This window comes from Engystomops pustulosus, chromosome 3 (genome assembly GCF_040894005.1).
Source record: "Engystomops pustulosus chromosome 3, aEngPut4.maternal, whole genome shotgun sequence".
In the NCBI taxonomy this organism is placed as follows: Eukaryota; Metazoa; Chordata; class Amphibia; order Anura; family Leptodactylidae; genus Engystomops; species Engystomops pustulosus.
Genome location: NC_092413.1, coordinates 222,508,284 through 222,522,679, shown reverse-complemented (window position 1 = coordinate 222,522,679; position 14,396 = coordinate 222,508,284).

Sequence of the window (14,396 nt, the reverse complement as noted above, 5' to 3'; positions counted from 1 at the left end):
CTGCACCCAGTGATCTTCTGAGCAGTGGCTTCTCCTGGAGGGGATCCCCCAGTGCTGTTCTGCTTCTGCCCCCCTGTAATTCTGGCCAGTATCCTCCTCAGACACCAGGGACACTTCTCTGTCCTGTCTGCAGCTCCCACTCTCTTCTCTTCTGCAGATTGTTTTTAAAAAGAAGGTCATGAACTGTAAACAGAGGCTGCAGGTATTCTCTGTAGTGTGTGTAGTGTCTGTGGTATGTGTAGAGTCTGTAGTGTCTGTGGTGTGTGTAGTGTCTGTGGTGTGTGTAGTGTCTGTAGTGTCTTTAGTGTGTGTAGTGTCTATAGTGTGTGTAGTGTCAGTTGTGTCTTTAGTGTCTCTAGTGTCTTTGGTGTCAGTAGTGTGTGTAGTGTCTGCAATGTCTGCAGTGTCTGCAGAGTGTGTAGTGTGTGTAATGTCTGTAGTGTCTTTCGTGTCAGTTGTGTGTGTAGTGTCTGTAGTGTCTGTAGTGTTTGCAGTGTCTGTAGTGTCTGTAGTGTCTGTAATGTCTGTAGTATCTGTAGTGTCTGTAGAGTCTGTAGTGTTTGTAGTGTCTGTAGTGTCTGTAATGTCTGTAGTATCTGTAGTGTCTGTAGTGTCTGTAGAGTCTGTAGTGTGTGTAGTGTCTGTAGTGTCTGTAGTGTTAGTAGTGTCTGTAGTGTCTGCAGTGTCTGTGGTGTCTGTAGTGTCTGTAGTGTCTGTAGTGTCTGTAATGTGTATAGTGTCTGTAGTGCCTGCAGTGTCTGTGGTGTCTGCAATGTCCGCAGTGTCTGTAGAGTCTGTAGTGTGTGTAGTGTCTGTAATGTCTTTTGTGTCTGTAGTGTCTGCTGAGCTCTGCTGCTGGGGATGAGCTGCTCTGTACTAGAGCTCAGTGTTTGCTTCTCAGTTTACGCCACCTTCAGAAAAAGTTTTTATGCCTAAATGAACAAGTTCCTAATGATGAATGAGTATTTGGTGCAGCATAACATCTGGATTAGTAGGATAAATCTGGAAAACATGGTTATTTTTTTTTGCACCGCTAGTTTGGCGTTTCGTCAAAAAACTGGTGCGAAAATAGTGTGACACTATAAAAAGACACAAAAACACCATAAAAAACAAGTGAAACATCTGGCCCTAAGTCCAAAGAAGAAAGTGATTCTTTATAAATGATATGACATAAGACAAACATGGATAATAAATAACAGAAATATTAATAATAAAAATATGCAGGTTTCATGCTATAAAACTGAAATGTTCAGATCAATCAAACTAAATGTCTACAACAAACTCCATCCATAACTCCACAACGTGTCTAGAATGAAACATTAGGGGTCATTTACTAAGGGCCCGATTTGCGTTTTCCCGACGTGATACCCGAATATTTCCGATCAAACTAATCAGAAGAACAATTTATGACCAACCCTATAATGGACGGGGAGGTGAACGGGCGAACGAAAAAGACTTTCAGCAGGTGAAGAGAAGAAGACAAAAAACATCAGAACAAATCGTGGATGTGTCATTAATCCTGAAGGCAATAAAACTTCTTAAAATGAATTATAGTTTAGGTCTAGTTAGTAGTAATAGTCGCAGGTCGATTTTATGTAGATTTGAAGTAGATCCTAAATGTACAATATGAAGAACCGAAATCAAGGAATTGGAAAATAGCAGATTGTAGAAAGTGTATATACGATACAACTTGATGAAAACTTATGAAAAGATGTTACTTGTATGTACAGGACAGTGAGATGAGGGACTTGTGTGTACAGGACAGTGAGATGAGAGACTTGTGTGTACAGGACAGTGAGATGAGGGACTTGTGTGTACAGGACAGTGAGATGAGGGACTTGTGTGTACAGGACAGTGAGATGAGGGACTTGTGTGTACAGGACAGTGAGATGAGGGACTTGTGTGTACAGGACAGTGAGAGGAGGGACTTGTGTGTACAGGGCAGTGAGATGAAGGACTTGTGTGTACAGGACAGTGAGATGAGGGACTTGTGTGTACAGGACAGTGAGATGAGGGACTTGTGTTCAGGACAGTGAGATGAGGGACTTGTGTGTACAGGACAGTGAGATGAGGGACTTGTGTGTATAGGACAGTGAGATGAGGGACTTGTGTGTATAGGACAGTGATATGAGGGACTTGTGTTCAGGACAGTGAGATGAGGGACTTGTGTGTATAAGACAGAGAGATGAGGGACTTGTGTGTACAGGACAGTGAGATGAGGGACTTGTGTGTACAGGACAGTGAGATGAGGAACTTGTGTGTACAGGACAGTGAGATGAGGGACTTGTGTGTACAGGACAGTGAGATGAGGGACTTGTGTTCAGGACAGTGAGATGAGGGACTTGTGTGTACAAGACAGTGAGATGAGGGACTTGTGTGTACAGGACAGTGAGATGAGGGACTTGTGTGTACAAGACAGTGAGATGAGGGACTTGTGTGTACAGGACAGTGAGATGAGGGACTTGTGTGTACAAGACAGTGAGATGAGGGACTTGTGTGTACAGGACAGTGAGATGAGGGACTTGTGTGTACAGGATAGTGAGATGAGGGACTTGTGTGTACAGGACAGTGAGATGAGGGACTTGTGTGTACAGGACAGTGAGATGAGGGACTTGTGTGTACAAGACAGTGAGATGAGGGACTTGTGTGTACAGGACAGTGAGATGAGGGACTTGTGTGTACAGGACAGTGATATGAGTGACTTGTGTGTACAGGATAGTGAGATGAGGGACTTGTGTGTACAGGACAGTGAGATGAGGGACTTGTGTGTACAGGACAGTGAGATGAGGGACTTGTGTTCAGGACAGTGAGATGAGGGACTTGTGTGTACAGGACAGTGAGATGAGGGACTTGTGTGTACAGGACAGTGAGATGAGGGACTTGTGTGTACAGGACAGTGAGATGAGGGACTTGTGTGTACAAGACAGTGAGATGAGGGACTTGTGTGTACAGGACAGTGAGATGAGGGACTTGTGTGTACAGGATAGTGAGATGAGGGACTTGTGTGTACAGGACAGTGAGATGAGGGACTTGTGTGTACAGGACAGTGAGATGAGGGACTTGTGTGTACAAGACAGTGAGATGAGGGACTTGTGTGTACAGGACAGTGAGATGAGGGACTTGTGTGTACAGGATAGTGAGATGAGGGACTTGTGTGTACAGGACAGTGAGATGAGGGACTTGTGTGTACAGGACAGTGAGATGAGGGACTTGTGTGTACAGGAGAGTGAGATGAGGGACTTGTGTGTATAGGACAGTGAGATGAGGGCAGGGTCGGACTGGAGTATCTGGGGCCCACCAGAGAAAATGACATTTGGGGCGCACCCATTATAAATAAAGAATGCAAGATTATGCGGCACATTTACTAAGGGTCCGTCGTACGCATTTTTTATGTCGGGTTTCCCAATTTTTTCCGTTTTGCTGTGAATTGCTCTGATCTTAGTGAATTGCGGAAGCTCCGAATCCTCGTCGGACATTCCGGATCGGCGGCGTCAACGGGATGGGTAAGTAAATGTGCCCCTATGTGTAAATAAATGGTAAAACCTGCTATATTTGCATGTGCAAAAAAACGCATCTGTGTGCATTAGTAACATCAACACAGCTCCTCACCCTGAACACACCCTCCCCTCTAAAACTAAGTTAAAACATGCCATTAACCCTTAAACGTCTGCTGCATGTGCATGGAGAGGGATCACGGACTGAGCCCTCTCCATAGCTGGTCTTTGCTGCATGTTGCAGCAAACACTTACTAGGAGCAACCCCCCCCCCCCCCCCGCGAACGGTGCTAGCACTGACCGCAGGTGCTATCAAGTCCCTCGCCGCCAGCAAAGCTGCCGCCAGCTGTAAAAGGGTGGCGGGGCATGGGCGCCGCCATCTTGGTGAAAATCGACGCTCCCCGTGACATCATCAAAGAGCAGTGATCGGTTGCCATGACAGCCTCAGGGCTTCAGAAGACCCTTTTATTACAATGTGTGATTCACTCATTGTGATGAATGAGGAGGAAAATCCCTATATACTGCCATATACTTGGTAGCATCAATCAGACAACCTAGGGTTAAAGTACCCTAGGGGGTCAAAAAAATAGTTTAAAATAGTTAAAAAAAAAAGTTACAAAAAAATTATATTAAACAAACCCTAAAAACTCAAATCACCCCCCTTTCCCTAGAAGTCTATAAATATAAATAAACAGTAAAAATCATAAACACATTAGGTATCGCCAAGTCTGATCTATTAAAATATAATATATATTACAGAAAATAGTGCCCGAAGTAGAAAATGGCACTTTTTTTTGCCATTTTGAAAAAATATTAAAAATTCAATAAAAAGTGATCAAAAGGTCGTAGTCCTAAAAATGGTAGCATTGAAAACGTCACCAAAAGTCGCAAGAAATGACACCACCCACAGATACGCACACCAACGTATGAAAAAGTTATTGGCGCCAGAAGATGATAAAATAAAAAACATTTTTTTATACAAAGAATAAAGTAGACCTGTCATTTGGGGTGCACAGTGAAAGCCGTAATATCCAAGCCCACAAGAAAACGTCACAAATGCGTTTTTTCACCATTTTCACTGCATTTGGAATTTTTTCCCGCTTCCCAGTACACGGCATGGAATATTAAATACCGTCACTATGAAGTGCAATTTGTTACACAGTAAACAAGCCGTCACACAGCTCTGTACGTGTAAAAATACAAGAGTTATAGATTTTTGATTGTGGGGAGTGAAAAATGGAAATGAAAAAACAAGTCACAGGGTTGCCCTCCTCCCACAGGTCCCTCCCCCTCCCCCCATAGTAACCATTACAGCCCCCCCCCCCCCCAGCTTCCATTACAGCAGCCCCCCTGCCCCCAGAGCTTCCATTAAAGGGTTCCACTCCCCCCAGACCTGCAATGACAGGGGCCCCTCTCCCTCCAAAGATGAACTCAAAGGGGCCCCTCTCCCCCAAAAGATGAACTCACAAGGGCCCCTCTGCCCCCAAAGATGAACTCACAGGGCCCCTCTCCCCCCAAATATGAAATCACAAGGGCCCTCTCCCCCTGTAGCTGAAATCACAGGGACCCCTCCCCCTCAGAGCTGCCTTCACTGGGCCACACGTCCCCTCACCTCCTCAAGTGGCTGCTGATGGCCATTATCCATTGCAGGTTTCAGATGTGGCATGTCACGCAGCGCTGCTCCTTCCCAGTCAGGCACCGCACACTTCCTCTGCGAGTCCCTTCACTGGTGCCGGCCGCGGCGGCTCGCACAGATGATGTCATTGTGCGAGTCGCCGTGGTCGGGATCAGAGTGCGGACTTGTAGAGGAAGTGCGCAGCGCGCCCTGCTATTAAGTGTCCCAGCCGAGATCGGACGCTGGCGGAAACAGTGTCCGTCAGCGCCCGATCATTGTGAAATTAGGCATAGGCAGCCTTCGTCCTATGCTCCTCCAAATATAAGTGAGGCGACCCGGGGCCCACCGGAGGTTTCTCCGGTAATCCGGTGGGCCAGTCCGACGCTGGATGAGGGACTTGTGTTCAGGACAGTGAGATGAGATACTTGTGTGTATAAGATAGAGAGATGAGGGACTTGTGTGTACAGGACAGTGAGATGAGGGACTTGTGTGTACAGGACAGTGAGATGAGGGACTTGTGTGTATAGGACAGAGAGATAAGGGACTTGTGTGTACAGGACAGTGAGATGAGGGACTTGTGTGTACAGGACAGTGAGATGAGGGACTTGTGTGTACAGGACAGTGAGATGAGGGACTTTTGTGTACAGGACAGTGAGATGAGGGACTTGTGTGTACAGGACAGTGAGAGGAGGGACTTGTGTGTACAGGACAGTGAGATGAGGGACTTGTGTGTACAGGACAGTGAGATGAGGGACTTGTGTGTATAGGACAGAGAGATGAGGGACTTGTGTGTACAGGGCAGTGCGATGAGGGACTTGTGTGTACAGGACTGTGAGATGAGGGACTTGTGTGTACAGGACAGTGAGATGAGGGACTTGTGTGTACAGGACAGTGAGATGAGGGACTTGTGTGTACAGGACAGTGAGATGAGCGACTTGTGTGTATAGGACAGAGAGATGAGGGACTTGTGTGTACAGGACAGTGCGATGAGGGACTTATGTGTACAGGACAGTGAGATGAGGGACTTGTGTGTACAGGACAGTGAGATGAGGGACTTGTGTGTACAGGACAGTGAGATGAGGGACTTGTGTGTACAGAACAGTGAGATGAGGGACTTATGTGTACAGGACAGTGAGATGAGGGACTTGTGTGTACAGGACAGTGAGATGAGGGACTTGTGTGTACAGGACAGTAAGATGAGGGACTTGTGTGTACAGGACAGTAAGATGAGGGACTTGTGTGTACAGGACAGTGAGATGAGGGACTTGTGTGTACAGGACAGTGAGATGAGGGACTTGTGTGTACAGGACAGTGAGATGAGGGACTTGTGTGTACAGAACAGTGAGATGAGGGACTTATGTGTACAGGACAGTGAGATGAGGGACTTGTGTGTACAGGACAGTGAGATGAGGGACTTGTGTGTACAGGACAGTAAGATGAGGGACTTGTGTGTACAGGACAGTAAGATGAGGGACTTGTGTGTACAGGACAGTGAGATGAGGGACTTGTGTGTACAGGACAGTGAGATGAGGGACTTGTGTGTACAGGACAGTGAGATGAGATACTTGTGTGTACAGGATAGTAAGATGAGATACTTGTGTGTACAGGACAGTGAGATGAGACACTTGTGTGTACAGGACAGTGAGATGAGGGACTTGTGTGTACAGGACAGTGAGATGAGGGACTTGTGTGCACAGGACAGTGAGATGAGGGACTTGTGTGTACAGGACAGTGAGATGAGGGACTTGTGTGTACAGGACAGTGAGATGAGGGACTTGTGTGTACAGGACAGTGAGATGAGATACTTGTGTGTACAGGACAGTGAGATGAGGGACTTGTGTGTACAGGACAATGAGATGAGGGACTTGTGTGTACAGGACAGTGAGATGAGGGACTTGTGTGTACAGGATAGTGAGATGAGGGACTTGTGTGTACAGGACAGTGAGATGAGATACTTGTGTGTACAGGACAGTGAGATGAGGGACTTGTGTGTACAGGACAATGAGATGAGGGACTTGTGTGTACAGGACAGTGAGATGAGGGACTTGTGTGTACAGGACAGTGAGATGAGATACTTGTGTGTACAGGACAGTGAGATGAGGGACTTGTGTGTACAGGACAATGAGATGAGATACTTGTGTGTACAGGACAGTGAGATGAGGGACTTGTGTGTACAGGACAATGAGATGAGGGACTTGTGTGTACAGGACAGTGAGATGAGGGCCTTGTGTGTACAGGACAGTGAGATGAGGGACTTGTGTGTATAGGACAGAGAGATGAGGGACTTGTGTGTACAGGACAGTAAGATGAGGGACTTGTGTGTATAGGACAGTGAGATGAGGGACTTGTGTGTACAGGACAGTGAGATGAGGGACTTGTGTGCACAGGACAGTGAGATGAGTTTGTTCTGTGTACAGGACAGTGACATGAGGGACTTGTATGTACAGGGCAGTGAGATGAGGGACTTGTTTGCACAGGACAGTAAGATGAGTTTGTTCTGTGTACAGGACAGTGACATGAGGGACTTGTAAGTACAGGGCAGTGAGATGAGGGACTTGTGTGTACAGGACAGTGAGATGAGGGACTTGTATGTACAGGACAGTGAGATGAGGGACTTGTGTGTACAGGACAGTGAGATGAGTGACTTGTGTGTACAGGGCAGTGAGATAAGGAACTTGTGTGTACAGGACAGTGAGATGAGGGACTTGTGTGTACAGGAGAGTAGGATGAGGGACTTGTGTGTACAGGACAGTGAGATGAGGGACTTGTGTGTACAGGACAGTGAGATGAGGGACTTGTGTGTACAGGACAGTGAGATGAGGGACTTGTGTGCACAGGACAGTGAGATGAGGAACTTTTGTGTACAGGACAGTGAGATGAGGGACTTGTGTGCACAGGACAGTGAGATTAGGGACTTGTGTGTACAGGACAGTGAGATGAGGGACTTGTGTGTACAGGACAGTGAGATGAGGGACTTGTGTGTACAGGACAGTGAGATGAGGAACTTGTGTGTACAGGACAGTGAGATGAGGGACTTGTGTGTACAGGACAGTAAGATGAGTTTGTTCTGTGTACAGGACATTGAGATGAGCTACTGGTGAGATGAGATACTTGTGTGTGCCTTTACTGGATATTATTTCAATATTCATAAAAAAATCACATTTTAAAGGATAAATATTAATAACCATATGAAATAGCAAATCACTCACATGAATCTGTAACCATGAAATGACACAATAGCTTAAAACAAAACCAAACACAAGATAACACCAAGTAGACTGATGGCCGTGGGGCCACGAGCAGCTGGTGCCCGCACATTCAGGATCTTTTTATATTGTTTTACATGAGCTCCGTAACAACATCAACCCAGAGATCACATAAATGAGCCCCAGAGGAACCAAAACACATGAGATGTTCTGACCATTTTTATAATAGATTGAAATGTAAAGTATAAAATAATCTCCCTTTTAATACAAATTAATTTTAATATGGAGCCACAGAATGCCAAATTAAGAAGGCAAATATGAGTTGTTAATATAGTGTCAAAAACTTTTAAGATTTATTAGATTCTCAGTAAGTTTGAAAGTGAAACACCCCACATAACCTATACATAACTATATGATATGTTGTGTTTCAATAATGTCAATCCTGTGTGTCCCAAGGTTCTAAATTGGTTGGATGAATGAAACTCGGCATCCAAGACAATAGCACCTGAATTTATTACCAGCATTCATTGCCAGTTGTTTCTGCATCCAACCAGATACATCGGAAGAGACTGTAAAATCCCTGGCTACCGCCAAGATAATGGGCCTCCCATCTACCCAGGATCCATATATCACACATACACCAGGAGGGCCGCAGGGGGAAATGTCCATCATATTTCGGCCCTCTTCTTGCATACCCTCCCTGGATCTGCCCAGCAGGGACCGGGCCTGTTGGACCCAGCAACCGGGGCAAGAGTAACGCTCGGCCATGCTAAAGACAACCACTGAAAGGTTCCAGGAGAATCCAACTGCCCCCAAGCCAATAGGTTAGGCCCTTGTGGAAGGATGTTGCAGATCTAATGGTAGATTCCACTTTCCAGTATCACTTCTAAACTGTATTTGTCCATGTAACTAAATGATTGTATTTAAAATGTTATCTCAGTTCCATGTAAAGCAGCTTGAGATGCTATTGGGTTGTGTTCTGACCTTTCTGAGCATAAACAAGCCCTGTTTCAGGTCTGGCAATTTACAACAAGCACTGCAAGTTCGGCTGCGACTGTCGTTTTAAACATGTTCTAATTAGATGCTTAGGAAGGGGAAGGGAAAACAGTAGGAGGTTAAACAGAAGAGGGAAGACAGCAGTGAGGGTAGAAAGGATGCATCCGTATCTCGAGGCATATCCCAACAGGGATGTTAATTGAAGGGTTCAATGTGGGGTTTCGTATTCCTTCAGTTGTGGTTTGAGATGTCAGGGAGCCTTGTCATTTGGAAATCAGCCAAGGCGCACCCAGAAGTGGTTAGGGGCAAGTTGGCAAAGGAAGTTGAGCTGGGGAGGATGGCGGGTCCATTTTCCGGACCTATCACAGGTGTCTCCGTTGGGGGTGGTCCCCAAGAAGTGGACGAAGAAATATCTGCTTATTTGTCTCATCCGGCTGTTACAGGTGCATCCGTATTTTCTTTCAGGGGCAGTGGTGTGCAGGTGAATGGCCGTAGTTGTGGTAGGAGTGGAGGTTTAGGTCCCCAGGCAGGGTCAGGCCAGGGGTATGAGACTTGAGCATGTCAGGCTGTAAGACAAGTTTTTAGTGTTTTTTTTGCCTAAGTCTAAGATAGATCAAAAGGGAAAAGGGGCGCATGTGCGATTGCGGTCCCTGCCGAGTTCATGGATATGTCCGGTATCGGCATTTAGAGTATATCCGGCCTTGCGGCTGGAGAGGGAGGGTCCTATGCTAATACATGCGGATGGGTCCTAATGTCCAAATTCCAATTCAGGCAGGTGTTTCATAGAGTTTTGGGGGATTTGGGTTATGACCCAAGGTCCTTTAATTCACATTTATTGCAGAACGGATTAAGAAACTGGGACAGTGGGACAGTGGGATTTAGACAGTGGGACAGTGGGATTTAGACTGTATGTTCGTCCTCATTTGATTGGGAAATTGCTGGGGTTTTTTTACGACATTGTTATTGTTTTTTCTTAGGTTCCAGCCCAAGTCTAGTCTGGATTGTGGGTCACTTATACATTCATTGGGGAGCTGAGAGGGCAGATATGCGACTGTCGCGCCGGCAGTTGGGGTTTGCCAGATATCAGGTACAGATTAGATGGATAGGGTTGCGGGGGATGCTGTGGTCCAGACTGTTGGCGGAGGTGCAATTTCAGGCGGCCTTGGATCGGCCAACGGATGTATTAGTTGTCCATGCAGGAGGAAACGATCATGGGCCAAAGATATCAAATTGAATTGTTTGAACTTGCTGAAGTATTTTCCGGGTTTCTTGTTGGTTTGGTCTGATATGGTCCTGCGTGAACGGTGGTGTAATGCTTGCTCGGTTAGGTGCTTCCACTGAGCAAAGGTTAAAGCAAAGTCAGTGGGTAAGTTTGTAGCTCGGAACGGGGGTTTGGTGATTCGGCATAAGGAGTTGGAGGAAGGTGGTGGTTTGTATCTTAGGGATGATGGAGTGCATCTGAATGATGGGGGTCAGGATATTTGGCTTCTCAACATTCAAGAGGGTGTAGAGAAAGCTGTGGAGGTGTGGTGGGATGGCAGGGTGTAAGGGGGGGTTACACATGCTGTCGTGGCGGTGGAACGAGGGGTGCTCGAAGGCAATTAATTAATGGATTTGAGCTAGACAAGGGGGGGGCAGTTCTTAGGATGAGGGGAACTGTAGGCTAGCTGGGGTAACTTACCCAGCTTGTTAGAGGTATTCCTTCGGGGAAGGCCCACAGGATGGGGGTCAAGTCTCCAAGGTGGTGCCATCAGACTTGATGATCAAAGGCCGGTGGCAAATGGAGATTTATTAAAAGAGTTAACAAGGGTTTGCCTTTGAGGACACCTCAGTTCTTTGATATTTTGTAAGCAATTGTTAATAAACCAGGCCTCTGTGGCCTTTTTTTTCACCACCTAAAAGAATTGTGTTGTGTTTTTATTTAGTTCAAGGACATGAGGTTTTGGGGTGGGTATGGGCACTTAGGAGAATTTAGCAGAGAAAACGAGCCACCAGATCACTGGAGGTTTTTAAAGACCAGCAATCAGACACATGATCAGTGGGAAAAGCCTTGTAATATTAAGCTTGTGCCAATCACTGCACTGCTTGCTAATCGTATTCAAGCTAAACTAATCACCCTCATCCACAAAGCTCAGCACAATGCTGCACCTTCCTTCCTCTATCATCTCAGTCTATCACACAGCCCATGCTCTTTCTTCTGCCAGTGATGTTAGATTATTTTTTCCCTTAATTTGAACCTCCCACTCCTGTCTCCAGGATTTCTCCCGAGCTGCACCAATTCTCTAGAATCTCCAAAAGAAGTAACATATCCAGCACTCGGAGATAGCGGACAAGCAATCCATTTCTTTATTCTTCTTTAAAATCAAGGCTTAAAGGGGTCGTCCACTTTCAGCAAATATGTGTTATGGTTTGCGTAAGGAAAGGTTATCCAGTTTTCCAATAAACTTTCTGTATCAATTTCTCATGGTTTTCTAGATCTCTGCTTGTTGTCCTGCTATAAAAAACTTCTATGTCTACTTCCAGTGGATAGAATCTGTCCATGGTCATGTGATGGACACGAGGTGCATGAGCCATTACTATCACTGAGAGTAATAGGAGCTGTGTGATAATAACGGTTCCTCCATCACATCACCATAGTCAGATTTCTATCTACTGGAAGTAGACATAGAAGCTTTCTGTAGAAGGACAGCAAGCAGAGATCTAGAAATAGAGATCTATTCTAGCAGCAGGTGGAATTTGAAACAACCATGAAGCCGTATACTGTAGTACCGTGAATTGTTATGCCTAATTGTGTGTTGTAAATGAGCTTAATCCCTTGGCGCAAAAAGACGTACGTGCACGTCAGGAAATGCAGTCCGTTGCCGCATCCCGATGTAGCTGGGGTCAGAAGCAGAGCCCATGCGATGGCTGCGGGAGCTCAGCTGTATGTGAAAGGCGGGCTCCCATAGTAACCTGGCTGTTTAACCCCATAAACGCCACAGTCATGGTGACCGCAACATCTAAGGAGCAGTGCCGGGTACTCACCCAGCAGGTTGGCATCCTACGTGCTGCCGTCTGCTCCTATGGCAGCCCTGAGGTCCGGTGAAGAACCCTGAGGCTGCCGCCTGTAAATGCCTGCTCGATCTTAATTACAGCAAGATCAAACAGTGCTAATGTCTGACTATGGCTGACTATGTAATATGCTGCAATAATTTAGTGATTACTTGTTCATGTCCCACTCTGGGGCAATGTTTAACAGTTAAAAAAAGTCCAAAAAAATAGAAAATTTTAAATAATGAATAAAGGTTCACTGATGCTCCATCACATATAAAAATCTAATTTTACAATAAAAAAGTGAAAATCGCCACAAAACACAACATATTGGGTATCAGCTACTTCTGTAACTACCCTACATAAAATTGGTCCCGAATCCATATGGTAGACATCGTAATTTAAAAAATAAAAACATACAAAAAATGTATGAAATTTTCACATCCAACCTCATAAGAAAAGCAATAAATAGTGATAAAAAAGGAACAATTACCTGAACATGATGAACCACTAAAAAGTACAGCTTGTCCTGCAAAAAACAAGCCCTAAAACAACATCATATAGTAAAAATGTTATGCCTCTAAAAAAAAACAGACACATTTCTCAAGAAATTAGTTTTATACTCTACAAAACAAGCCAACTATAAAAAAGCTATATAAATGGGATATCCCTGTAATCGTGGTGACCCATAGAATAAAGATAATACATTATTTTTATGGTATGGTATACAGCCAACCAAAAAAAAGCTAAACACCCTAAACCAGAAAGAATTATTTCCTTTTCCTGACAAGAAAGAATTAATGAATTCTCATCAATTAGCTTTTTAAAACCCTTAAATGTTGTACCAAAAAAGTGGCTCTCATACCAGAAAAAATAAGCCCCCAGATGTCCACATTACAAAATATATAAGCATTATGTAAAAAATGACAATTCAGATCTGCCCTGAATGGCGTCTTCATCTCTTCTATGCCCGGCCGTGTGCCCGTACAGCGGATTACAAACACATGTGGGGGGTCCTCATAGTCGGGAGAAATTGGGTATCAAACTTTGTGGAGCTTTTCATCATTTAATCCACTAGGAATTACAAATTGTAAATTTCACCTCCATTTTGTTTTAAACTTCTGTAAAACACCTAGACGTTAAACAAACTCCTTAAAGTTGGTGGCTCATGAGGAGTGTAGTTCCTATATTAGGACAAATGAGAGGAGGCATAAAAACCCAAGACAACACAAAGCGGACATTAGGGAAATGTTAGTTATGAAGTTATTTGGGGGCTGTGACTATCTGCCTGGAAGCATGAAATTTGAACTTTGTTATTTGAGAATTTTTCAAAATTTTGCGTTTTCATAGTTAAACACAAAAGATATCCTCCAAATTTTTCCACTAATTTGAAGTACAATGTGTGATGAGAAAACAGTCTCAACATTACTTGGATATGATAAAGCATTTGAAGATCACAACCACTAAGAGTGACACAGGGCCCATTCTAAAAAATCGGCTTGGTCCTTGACGGGTTTATATTGGGAAAACTAAGGATTCGGGTGCGACGCGATTCACCGATGCTTGTAAGTGCGTGTCTTGCAACACAATTTTAAATGTTAAATCCGGCGGGTCGTCCGAATCCGTCGGGTTGCCCGACGGCCCGCCCCCCCCCGATTTCTGTTGCATGCAAGCCGGCGCCGATGCGCCACAAAATGATCGCATGCTCCAAAATCCTGGGGCAATTCGCGCAAAACGGAAATTTGTCGGGAAGCCTGACGAAAATGCGGCTGATGGACGCTTAGTAAATTAGCGCCATTGAGTCTGTATATGTTTTATTGTCTGTTTTATTCATTGTATTGTTCTGTTGTATTGTTGTAATGAGCAACAATAGTATTTCCTCTTCCAGGACTATAAAGTTATTACTATTATAATTATTAAATAACCCCCAATGTGTCCATGAAATATCCACAGACATTTTCCAGTCCAGGTTTTCCTAATAAACTCAGATCCTTCCAACATCAAGTAAGTAAGTGTGACGTCCATATTCATCATGACCAGAGTTTATGCCATTAC